Source organism: Aplidium turbinatum, chromosome 14 (assembly GCF_918807975.1).
Source record: "Aplidium turbinatum chromosome 14, kaAplTurb1.1, whole genome shotgun sequence".
Taxonomy (NCBI): Eukaryota; Metazoa; Chordata; class Ascidiacea; order Aplousobranchia; family Polyclinidae; genus Aplidium; species Aplidium turbinatum.
In genome coordinates, this window is record NC_137485.1 from 9,925,234 (window position 1) to 9,938,051 (window position 12,818).

The 12,818-nt window shown below is 36.4% G+C and overlaps 1 pseudogene; it reads left to right on the forward strand.

Moving 5' to 3' along the window:
• Window positions 1–3,318: 3,318 nt before the first annotated feature.
• LOC145782884 (LIM domain-binding protein 2 pseudogene) lies at window positions 3,319–4,386 on the forward strand (annotated as a pseudogene).
• The last annotated feature ends 8,432 nt before the right edge of the window (window positions 4,387–12,818 follow it).

A 12,818-nucleotide genomic window follows, 5' to 3' on the forward strand; every position in this document is an offset into this window, starting at 1 on the left:
GAAAAAGCAATACAAACCGGAAAAAATAGACCTGTAGCAAGAGAATTTGACATACCAGGCCAAACATTGAAAAACTGGGTCGACACATACAAAAGAGCCCAAGCAAATAATGATCTTAAAAGCAATCTAAGTTTTCAACCTCATTATGGTGTCAAAAGGATTTTGAATGATAAAGTTGAGAAAAATTTAGAAAACTTTAATAATGCACTACAGTAAATATAATAATCAATAACAAAGTGAATATCAAGTTTGCATTTACGCAGATAATAAATTGTGTCCCATTGTTAGAAATTGCCTGCCCCAATGGTGGAGCCAGATTCAACAATGGGACGTTTTGAGTAACCTTAAAAAACTGTGCGTTATTTCTAAACCACTGGAGATAATGAAATTAAACCAAGTGTTATTTGAAAAAAAATGCATTGGCATAAGTGTTGTAAAAAAAGCACTGCATTTCGTTACAAAATTAAAAAAAATTAGCAAAACGCAAAATTTGTCCCATTGATGGAGGTTCTCCCCTATATAGCTTCTTCACAACCGGGTTGGATGCCAGTAAAAATAGGGGGTTAGGCAAATCGACTGTTGAAATGTTTTCGGTAAAAATCGCCACGATTCATTTTTAAATACTTTGCTTTCAAATCCGTTTTCTCTTGAAGATCAATCAGTTCAAGTTATTACTTCTGATGCTTTGTTAATGTCTGTGTTGAATGGCGAAGCAAATATACCAAACAAATGTTCATGAGATTTGAAGTCCTTGAAACGAGCCAAAAATTCATACAACAATTTTTCAAGTTGGTCAGCAAATTCAGTTTTCTTCTTGGGATGCATTCCATAGTCTCTTAGAGTTGGAAAGTGGAAAAGATTTCCTGTCTGTACGTGAGCTTTCCAAAGTCGTACTTTGTTCATAATGCCTTTTATGTGACCATACATTTTTACGTTCCAAATAATTAAATACAATGGATTAGCGGTGGCCGGCGGGAGACTTCTAAAATGGTTAACAGAAGGTGCGAAATTTACAATAATCCACTCTGTTCACACGTACCAGACTAAACTAAATTATAAACACGTTTCGCGGGCCGCACACAATTCAAAATTGGCACATCTTTGCGGGCCACATAATTTTTCTTCGCGGGCCGCATTTGGCCCGCGGGCCGCACGTTGCACACCCCTGTTCTAAACAGCTGATATTAGTCCCACAGCGGACTTACAACCCCCCTTTGGCACGCGTGTGACGTCACGATATTGAGAATGATGCTTTCAGTTTCCATGTCTCTAAAACAAAGCTTGCCTAATTTTAAGAGAAACTGCATTAAAAGAGCGAGTTTTGCCAATACCAAACATTCAAACATCTCAGCCAGGAATTACCAACAATAAGAAAACATAGAGACTTAGCTTTATTACCAAAAAAATGCCGAAGAAAACATGATCTTATCCTTTTGCTATGCCACCGAACAGCACCATTTCACAGGAATATTTATACCCATATTTTTGTTGAAAATGCTCTCAGGATGCACCAAATTCAAAGTAATTTTTCAAAATTTTCTGGGGGGCCCTCCAGACTCCCCGCCGCTGGGTGTTGCCTTTGGCGAACACGCCGTCGGGCTTTGCCCGCCGGCCGTTAAACCCCCCAAATTCCTGGCTACGTCACTGGTTGTTCATATCTGTTTTTTCTTACTTTTTAATTCATTTTCAAATTTTCTGGCCCCTCCCCCAAAAAAAACTCCTAGATCCGCGCCTGACTCCTGTGATAGCCGTTTTTACGCAATGACAGCAAAAAATGACGATATGTCAAATGTAAAAGATGCTTCAAAATATTTTGTTTCGGGGAAGAAGAGCAGATATTGACAGGAACATCTCACGGATAACTTTCTCGTTATGTTAAAGGTAAGCCGTCACCATCTGTGATCTGTGCAAATGAAATGAAACTGGCAACGCTGCTAGTAAATGCAACAAAAGCACTAAGCAGCAGAAAAAACTGAATGGTTTGAGCTTGATTGTAGATCTGAGAGTGACACCCGAGAATGACTGTTTTACGTATTGAAGTAACAGATTTAAGTGAATGGTAAGTCATTCTCTGTAGCCGCCCCGATAGCTCAATTAGTTAGCGCGTCACTTCTGGAACAAAGAAGCTTCAAAAATCAAGCGGCGCTGGTTCGACTCTCGGGGTGTGCGCTTGAGCAATGCACGTTAAGGACTGCTCTCCATTCAGCGGCATTTAATGGATGGAATAGTTCCCCAGCAACAAGACTTCAACAATCAGAAACTTCACTCTGTCAATCTCGGTGACCGAGCCTGCGTCAGTGACTCAAGGCCTCTACAAGTACGGTATGCGAAACTGCCAGGATTAAGCTCTGCAAGACGCTTTCCCAGTCCGAGGATAAAGATTCAATCAATCAATCTGTCAATTATGTCCACAACTGGTAGTTTGGCTGTTTAATAACTACTTCATTACTATGTTTCTCGGCAGCCGATTCATTACTACATTATTTTATCAAAATACCTGGTGAACACTGAACAGTCTCTCTATGTTTTCAATTCATGACTCGTATGTTGACTATTTTAAATAACATGATGTGTTCTACTGGTGTGAATTAAGCTAAACTGTTACACGATGTATAAAGTGACAATCTGCTTTTATTCCTACATTTCGTCAATCAATCACCACTGACTTCTTCTGAAGACTCAATCAAACACCACTGACTTCTGAAGACAGATCAAGCGGTGCTGGTTCGAGTCTCGGGGTGTGCGCTTCAGCAACGCACGTTAAGGACTGCTCTCCATTCAGCGGCATCTAATGGATGGAATAATTCCCCGGCAACAAGACTTCAATAATCGGAAACTTCACTCTGTCAATCTCGATGACCGGGCCTGCGTCAGTGATTCAAAGCCTCTACAAGTATGCGAAACTGCCAGGATTAAGCTCTTCAAGAAGCTTTCCCAGTCCGAGGATAAAGATTCAATCAATCAATCACTTCAGTCTGTCTTATTGACAAAACGTCAGAATAAAAGCAGATTGTCACTTTATATATCGTGTGATAATTTAGCTTAATTTGCACCAGTAGAACGCATCATGTCATTTAACTAAATGCCTGGTGAACAGCCTCTTTCAATGTTGAATATATTGTTTATTTTCATAAGGTTGTCATATTTATGTCATATTTGACAAAAATACAATGTTTGATATAAGTACAATAGGTTTTTTGGTTTAATAAATGCAGTGAATTTATAATGTACTGGTTTGTTATTTATAGATTGACTAACATGAAATAAATTGCTGAATGCATGTCTGCCATGTGCATGAAACCAACAATTAATTCGAATATGGATTTCCATCATCCTCACTCAATACTTACTCCTGGATATCGGATATTTTTAATGAATAAAAGATTACAGGAAAGGTTGAAAAATCGTGATAACCAATGGTGGGATATGTTTGTTACAGAATTTTTTGAAGATAATGCAACTTATACTTTATCATTATGCCTTGAAGACGGTCCTAAATCTTTCACAATAGGACGTGTTTTAATACCAAGGTTTTACAAAACAATATTTGAGAGTGGAGTAGTAGAAATGAAAGTTCAACTTCATTTTGGACAAAATTACCATGAACTGGTGCTAGAAAATGGCACGACTTTAAGTTGTGGGTTTGCCTCAATGGAAACACAATATGAACAACCGTTTTTTACAAAAATATCCATTGAAGGTCATTTAACAGTAGAGTTTTCTACTAATGAAATGAGAATTCAATCCTGGCATTTTGCAATTAAGAATCACATGGAATATGTTCCCCGACAAGCTCCATTGCACCACCCAGACAGGATAGAAGAGATGTGTGCAAATATTACAAGGGTGGGTTTACCAGCAGATTTGATGAATTATCTCAAAATGTGTGTCATTATTGAACCAATGAAAGACTTGATGTCAAAGGAAAGAGCCACCAAAATGTCACCACGTGACTGCTTAAAGAGCTGTTTATTTACAAAGTGGTCAAATCAGGTTGTCAATCCTTTTGCTGACATTGCCCGATCTACTAAAAAACCATCACGCAAGCATAAAACTTCTAACGCCAATATGAACAAAGGCATGCAGAAGAAGAAACTAGTTGTTGCATCTGAGGTTATGCAAGTAGAAGAACCAACATTGATGGGGTCTCATTTTGGTGCTGATGATGAAAGAGTGATTCATCGCATAGAAAATAAATATGTTTGTAATCATTTACACATTAAATCAGAAGCAAAAGATGAAACTGCTTCTTTTCCAAACATGTCTTCAAGTAATGATCAATGGCCAAACCAAATTATCTTGCCCATATCACAAACCAATTCTGAATTTTCTTGCAAAAGTGAACCTGTTGCAGTTGTGACAACCCCTTTATCAACTTGTGGTTAAACTACATGTCAAGGATTGGATGCATCAACAGTGGATCTTCCAAGTCACCGATCAAGATAAACATCTGATTGGTAGTTAGTTGGTTGAGAATCAGTTAGTACAAAGTTCATTGAGGATCAGTAATCGGCGACTCTAATCAGATTGGAGTTAATGCATGAAGAAAAATATTAGTCCGTGAATTGAACTTCTTCATTGGCTGATTTACTTAAACCGTGGTTGATCCGCTGTTGGTGCATTCACCAGTTGTGGTGCTAGAGATTAGAAAGCATTGCTGTTGTTTTGTGCATCGTTCTTTTAAAGTCCATTGATATTGTGCAACATTTATTACAATAAATTAGGGCTAAAATTATGAAACACTTTCTTGTTGCCAAGGTAATTTTTTTGTTTAGTGTTGTTTGATGTTTACCAGTTGTTTTAAATTACACTATTTTATAATGCATGCCGCCCTCTTTGAAACTGCTATTAGGTGTTAGAAATACTTGAGACATTGCACTAAATGAGTGAAGTGACATTTGGTAACATGGCATGACCCTACTGTGAGTCAAGTCTGCTCAGTGCTCATTCTCATCGTATCAAAAGAAATGACCTTGTTTTAAATGAGTTGTTTTATGAACAGTTTTATTTTGTTGTCATGCAATGTATTATTGCTGTGTGTTGTATACTGTATATCTATATCCGTGGTTTTTATGCACAAACTGTAAGCAGTTATTTTTTCTCAGAGCACGGTACTGTATTTATGTGGGTTTTACTGTTTTGTTTGTACTAGTGTATATATATACGTGTAGGTTATAATGTTAGTTAATAAACTCTTGTGTAATGTCCAAAGATTTTGGAATTTGTTTTATTTCTTTCTAAAGATGATTGGACTGTAGAAATCACTCTTGCCGGACTCGCTTTAATGTACTTTTTCTCAAATTACTGTAGAATCATACAAAGAATATTTTTCCTTGCAAAAAGTTTTTGTCGTTTACCTCACATGACCGTACACGTATTATACAATTGTCTTTTATGCACCTTTCTAAACACTACAAATAGGACCCACATTAGTTTTACGAGTTTGTAGGTTTTGCGTTTAATAGATTCACTGTGCGAACCGTTATTATTGACATGATGTGCTAAAATCATATTTAGGATGGCAGTGGTGGTAGAAATCCGTATTGTTTTGGTTTTTCATTGATGCAGCGATTCACCTTTGCACTTATTTTGAAATTGCTTTTTGAAAAGAACGTCTGCACAAAGTCTGTGCGTAGCGTATTAGATGGAGCATAGCGGTAAATGTATTTGCCACATAAACAATATTGTGATTAGTAAAACATTTTGTATTGTCTGTAAAATAAAACATACGTGTTACATATCTTACGACCTTGACCCTAAATCATTTTTTTATAGGTAGTAATAGTCATTAAAGGCATATTTTTAGTGGCACAAAGTGTTATCCTACCGATAACATTCAACTTAAGCTGAGTTTCATGAAGCATCGGGAACATGTTCAATTGTTCATTATGTCTTGCGCCATGACGTGAACGTCTGCTATTCAGGAGACATAAAGAAACGCTTGGAAAAATGGTCTGATGGCAATTGTGAATTGTACAGATTATTTTTTTGCCAGTATGGCCTGCAAAAGTGCCGCATTGCCTGCCTACTGTGGCGATTATAGCTTGTGCTCTAGCGGTGCAAGTAGACTGCAAAACTGTCAGTACAGTAGAATTCGCCTATAACGGCTTCGTTTATAACGTCAATTCGCCTATTACGTCACATTTCGCTCGGTCCCGGCAGAATTCCTATCTTTTACATACATTGTAGTTCGGCTACAACAGCATCGCCTATAACGTCAATTCGCATGTAACAGCACCCTTTATTGGTCCCCAGACGTCTTTTGTTCGTTTATAACGTCACTTTAAGCCATCACCTTCACCACGAACGGTCAGTCTTTTAATCCAGTTAGCGCTGCTGCTTGCAAAATGTCTTCCCTTTATTTCGCTACGTCGTTCTCGGCAGGATCTTTAACTGAATTAACTTTTTTCCCGCATGAAAAATTATCACGTATAAAAAGCAGCTCTACAGCTGTGTCAAATCCGAAAAAAAACCGAAACAGCTCAAGATCAATGCCTTTTTTGCTAATAAACAATGAACTTTTCTACTACTGTATGTAACGAGCTGTATTGCGCAAATTTCCTGTACCTTTCGCTGTAGGTTATTTTTTTTTAAACAATTTCTTTACTGATTTTTTTGCGTGCCTTTTGTCAGTTTGGTGGTACCCAGTAACCCTGATTGGATTATACACCTCTTTCTTTAATCAAAAGACAGTTGTGGAATAGTTTGCGGTAGTTCGTCTATAACGTCAATTCGGCTATAACGTCAGTTTTTGCAAATCCCCTAGAGGTGCCGTTATAGGCGAATTCTACTGTATTAAGGTGGGTTTAGACTACGTGCGTTTTCCGTACGTCTTTGTTGCGTTACGATTTTCGTGCGTCTTGTCTCAAACAGCTCGCGTTTACACTACTTGCGGTTTTCTTGCGTATTGTGTTACGTAATTTGGAAAATATAGGGTATTCCCCTACATTGATGTCAATCAGCTGATCTAGTTGACATCTTCTGTCAATGCGATCATTGCGATATATTTTGAGTTTTACTTCCTCTGCACAAATGACTTTCACAGAAAGAAACAAGCTTATAACACAAGTACGGTACAGTAATGAAACTCTAGCCTACACTAGCTATCAGCACACTGCCACACTATGATATCAAAGTAGAACACTTTTGAGGGTCATATATTGCAAATGGAGAAACCAATCAATCAATCATTTTATTTTTCGTCATTAACGCGTCCGGGACGAAAAAGATACTAACTACAAAAATCGATATAAACCTACCAGCACGTTAACGAACGGGAAAAGGTGGCAAAACCTTGAAAGGTTTAAAACGTGCCTGAATGAAAAATTATGTAGTAGGCTATATATCAGTAGTTAGCACGGCCACAAAACCCAAAAAACAGATAGCAAAAAATAAAACAAAAACAGAGAGAAGCACACATGTAGTAATGAATGACAGCCTAATGAAAAGTGTTGTGGATTGAATTTGCCAGTTCCAATATTGATGTGGATGATCAGTCATAATAATAATAATAGGATGGAGAAAGAAAACCGGACATAAAAGAAACCCATCCTCAGGCAAAAGCCCGTTTCAATGTGGCCCAGGAGAGCAGGTGTTGAGCTCTTTCTACGGTTAGACTGCACATCACACAGTAGCCTAAGACGATTGAGGTTTGATATCCAGTTTAAGTTATTGTTTCTTGTCCTGGTCCTGTTCTATTGTTTCTTGTCTTGTCCTTGTACCAAAAAAAAAAAATGCTTAACAATATGAAGTGCAGAGTGGCATCCAGACTTTTAAAGCAATGCGAGAAACCTTTAATTGCACCGAGTGGGTTGTTATGTTGCGGTAATATAAACTTTGTTGCCTGTGGACCAACACTGCACCATTGTAATTTTTGGACAGGCTATGCTTTTAGATGTTTTTTTTAATAACTTTGGATTTTAAACTCATGTTTAGCAAACATTTCGAACACTAAACTGTCTATTTCTGGGCTATATATTTTATGATTAGATTAACCTCGCATTCCAGCCATTTTGCTCCTAACCTTGGTATCTTTGTTCAACAACCTTCCTTGTTTCATGACCTTTGTAAAATAACTTTGAATTCTTCGTTCGCTTTTTAATAGGATTGGTTTCTTCATTTAAACGTTAAAACTATACCACAAGCCCACTACTATAAATGTGGCCTTGTTCATGAATATACTGTAGTGCCTACATCTAAGTCAGTGAAAATGGCAAATAGCCTACCCCTTGGGGTCATCAAAAACCTTAGAAAAAGTGCTTTCCTACTTTGCACTCAGCATAAAGAGCACTGAAAATGCCTGCGTTGTAAACCACTGAGTGAGCAATGCATGTTTGTGATAAATATAAAATTATACAGTACAGGCGTATGAGACCTCAAAGATCACTATCACTTGTGATGGACTAAATTATCTGATCGATAGGCTATGGTTTAATAGCTGTTTATTTTCTGCTTTTATAAAATATTATTAGACTAATACAAAAAAACTGAATTCATTCAATTTTATTTGTTACCAGCGAAACAAAAAGATAGAATTTTTGCGTGTTGGCAGTTTTCTGTATAATTGCTTATAGGCTATGCACAAATAATGAAAAAAGAAGATGCACTAACAGAATTAAAAAGGTTGCAAAGTCACAACAATGAAAAACATGGACAATTAATTTTTTGTAATGACAATGTTGACAATCATAAACCACCATTATAGTTGACAATCTATGGCTGTTTATCAACAAATCTATAGGCCTGCAAGTGCAATGGCAGTTATTCACAACAACAGATCATTTGCAGCAAACAAATGCTCTTCCATTAATCTGTCTAATGATGGAAATTACAATTTTTTATATTAACATGTTTGTGTGACACACGCATGGAATAATGTCAGTTAATATTACACTTTTGTCAAAACAATTCTTAGTGCCTAAGAACACATATTATAACATGATATGCTATATGTGTGTTCTTACCATTAAATTCCTTTTAAGGGTGATTGTAATGAAATGCACAGCCAAAGTAATCATAAAAACTCCTGACTTCAGAATAATTCATTTTAAGAGTGATTATAATAAAATGCATAGTCAAAGTAACCATAAAAACCCACAACTTCAGAACAATTGAAGGGTATTATATAATTTATTTTAATATACCAATGAAATAGGCTATAAGCAAAAGTTTACATGTATAGATGTATACTTTTGGAATATTGTATCATACTAGAGTAGGTGTAGATAGTACATTAATTCTGAAGTAGAAAGTGCAAGACTTCAAATATCAACAGCAGAAGAATCATCATGAGTCCGATAAGACCACAAACATATCTGCAAAACAAATCAAATTGCAACCAACGAAGATACACATAAATGCAGTTTTTATGCTCATAGCAAAATATGACTGAGAGACATAGCCTATAAACCTCTGAGAAGGAATATTACTTTATTTTGTCTACAAAGTACAATGGACAAGCCAAGACAGTGTTCGGTGATGGCAATTGTATCCGGCACACTTTGTTTTTATGCAGTATATATGATCAAGATATGCTTAAAGGAATAAGATCATCCTCGTATGAGGTTCTGGGGCCGAGGGTCCATCCTAAAACAAACTAATGTAAACTAGGTTGTATAATAGGAACGGTATAGTAGTAATCTACAAACACATTGCTCACTCAACTAGTTGACAATTAATTTGGCCTATTTCAATGTAGCCTATTATATGAGGTGAAATGTGCCATGTAGGCCTACACTAAGGGAAGTTTGGACCACATTAGCAAATTTTCAAAATTATATTGAAAGCCAACACAGCACTATACAAACCTTCAACAAATCAATCATTAAAATCTCTTTGTGGCCATGATAAAAATAAAATGTTTAAAACAAAGCTTTAATTTGAAATCAAAATTTGTGACACAAACTTCTACAGAAGTCCAATTTTGATAAACTTGGTGAAATATAAAGTGTGTTTCTTGATACAAAAGTTACATTATTAGGCCTTAAAGTGTACCGTATGAAATGTCACCAAAGCAAGGTAAACTTTTATGGGGGGCAAACATTCCAGAGCCCCTCCCACTCTGTTTGTTTTTTAACAAATTTTGCATTGTCTATGTTGTATTACATATTTTCTTTGTTTTAAACTTTGGTGCCCCCCCCCCCCTAATGTTTTTATAGATCCGCCACTGGACATGCCAAGCATGTTTGTGTTTGCGATGACTTTTAAATGTTAAATATGCCTTCAATTGAATTCGTTTTTCTTTGTTGAAAGGCAAATCAAGCGATATTGCATCAAAAGCCTCTACAAGTATGCAAAACTTCCAGGATTAACCTATCAAGGATTTTAACCCCCAACCCCCTCCCCCCTTGGCTACGCCACTGAATCAAAGCTTTGTCAGTCCGAGGATAAAGATTCAAACCAACCAAGTTTTATAGGCCTAACTCAAACTTTTATAGAATTCTAATTTTGGTTTGTTACGTTGTAGGTTTTTCTTGCTTTTTAGAGGCATTTTTGTGTTTTTCGGTTTTAGTTTAAATACCGTATTGTTTTCCTTCGTAGGCTAAATGTTTTTCTTCGTAAATGCGCAACCCATATGCTCAAAATCGCTGGCAAAACCACTTATTGTTGCAAAGTCGGAAGTTCCTTGAAATATATTTTGCAATAAATATTGAACTAGTCTGGCCCGCGACTTGTACGGATTTTTTAATTTTGGCCCTGGGTGCATTTGAGTTTGACACCCTTGCTCCAGTGATAACGCACCAAGGTCGATCAACATAGCAACTGTCTTTTTGCCTTCTTTTTTTATTATTTATTTATTTTTTACTCATATAAATTGTTAAAAAAAACTTTAGGCTACTTGCTTTTTTTTTTAAATTATTCTAACGAATTGCGACCGTGCCATATTTCTAACTGATTGTCCTGCTTTGTTATCATGCCCCCTATAGGCTAACGTCTGCGTTTTGGCGCTTCTACCTTTTTCTAGACTTTGTTTTTTGATCCCTGTGTTTGACATGGTGTACGGTCGTTTGGTCGACAGTCATTTGGTAAGAGTTAGAGTTAGGGTTAAGGTTAGGGTTAGGTTTGGGTTAAGGTTAGTTAACTAACCCTAACCCTAAAATGAATCGTTCTGTCGACCTAATGTCCTGTCGACCAAATGTCTTGTCGACCAAATGTTTGTCGACCAAACGTCCTGTCGACCAAATGTCTGTCGACCAAATGACTGTCGACCAACTGTCTGTCGACCAAATGACCGGGTACCGTTTGACATAGGCCTAATTGTTTTTCGTTGTGATGGACAGAAATAAAAACAAACTGAACTGAACTGAAGGTTCATATTTAGCCTACAAGTAAATATGCAAAACAAAAAACAGTAGATTACTTAAAAAAAAAATAGTAGTCATTGTGGTAAGGACTCTCAATCTGGAGTGACGTCATATACCACCATATGTAAATTACCAGCTGAGATGTGATATTGCGGTCAATATTAAGCCTACTTATCTATTTCATAAAAGCATTGTGAAAAAATCTTAGCCTGTAAACTACTGGTAGCCTAGTCCTACTCACCCTATTATTAGGCTACTTTTAAAAGGTTATAGTTACCTAATCGAATGCTTTCCGCGATGCCATCCTAGTAGATTCTTTGTAAAACTCTTACGTTTTCTAAATTTAAAAAAAAATTGAGATGTTGCGACCGTGCAAAATTTTTAACTGATTATTCTGTTTTGATCTCAAGTACTTTATAGCGATGACGTTTTGTCGCTTCTACCTTTTTCTAAACCTTTGCCATGTTTGGCATGTATTGTTTTCTTTGTGATACCGTACTCAAAAACAAAAATAAACTGAACTAAACTACATACATGTTTAGGTAAGAAACCGTAAGATGTTTATTTTACTGTTGGATTATGTTGTTACAATAAATTACAAACACCGCTTATCCTGTTTTAAACTGTTTCTTCAACGTGTTTTAGATATATTAAAATGTAAACTTTTGTCAATAGTGGAACGATAGGTTTAAGCATAGAGCCTTCTAGTCACGAACATATGCATTCAGACATTAATGATGAAGTGCTTGAGGAAGGAAGCCCTGTTTTAATTTTCCTGATTCATTGTACAAGCTGTGTGGCAGGCCAAGAAGCCTGACAGCAGAGAAGCCTATTGATTGCTGTGTTAATTGAAGGCTATAAGGAAGACTTACAGTAGCCTACAAATATCTTTCGACTGGTTATCCTTAATTATCTAGCGTAAACAATTATAGCCTAATCAACAACCTGAAATCGACTATCTTCAGAGATTTTAATGAAAACTTTGTGCAACTAGCTGATGCTTTGCGCTAAGTTTACATACAGTCAGCAATTTAGCATTATGATACTTTATTTTATGTTTGAAAAGAAAGAAAAATCAAAGACAATTTGTCTAACTTCATTAAGCATTGAAATTGCTTTTGATAATGGCGTAGCAATTTTTAGAAACGCAGTTTCTGTGTTAAAAGCAATAGAGGTATTATAAAAATAGCTTGAAACGCTGGAGCCAAACCAGTTCTCAAGGTTTTATGCAAGAGGATAAAAGTTTTTATTTTAAATTTGTATACTAGCCTACTTGATGGATTTGTCTCAGGAATTACTCTGTAGCTTACGTAAAAACAATCAAAACAAAAGTGAAATGCACGTATGATATTATTAGCATCGTCTGCAGTCTCGTTGAAATCTCATGCTTTGTATAAAATTATACTCTCTTTATCTCCCATTGTGATTTCATTGATTTCGATGCTAACCGGAAACTAATTGATCAACTGAAATTGTCAAACACTCAATCATATGTTGATAGAGCACTGCAAGTCA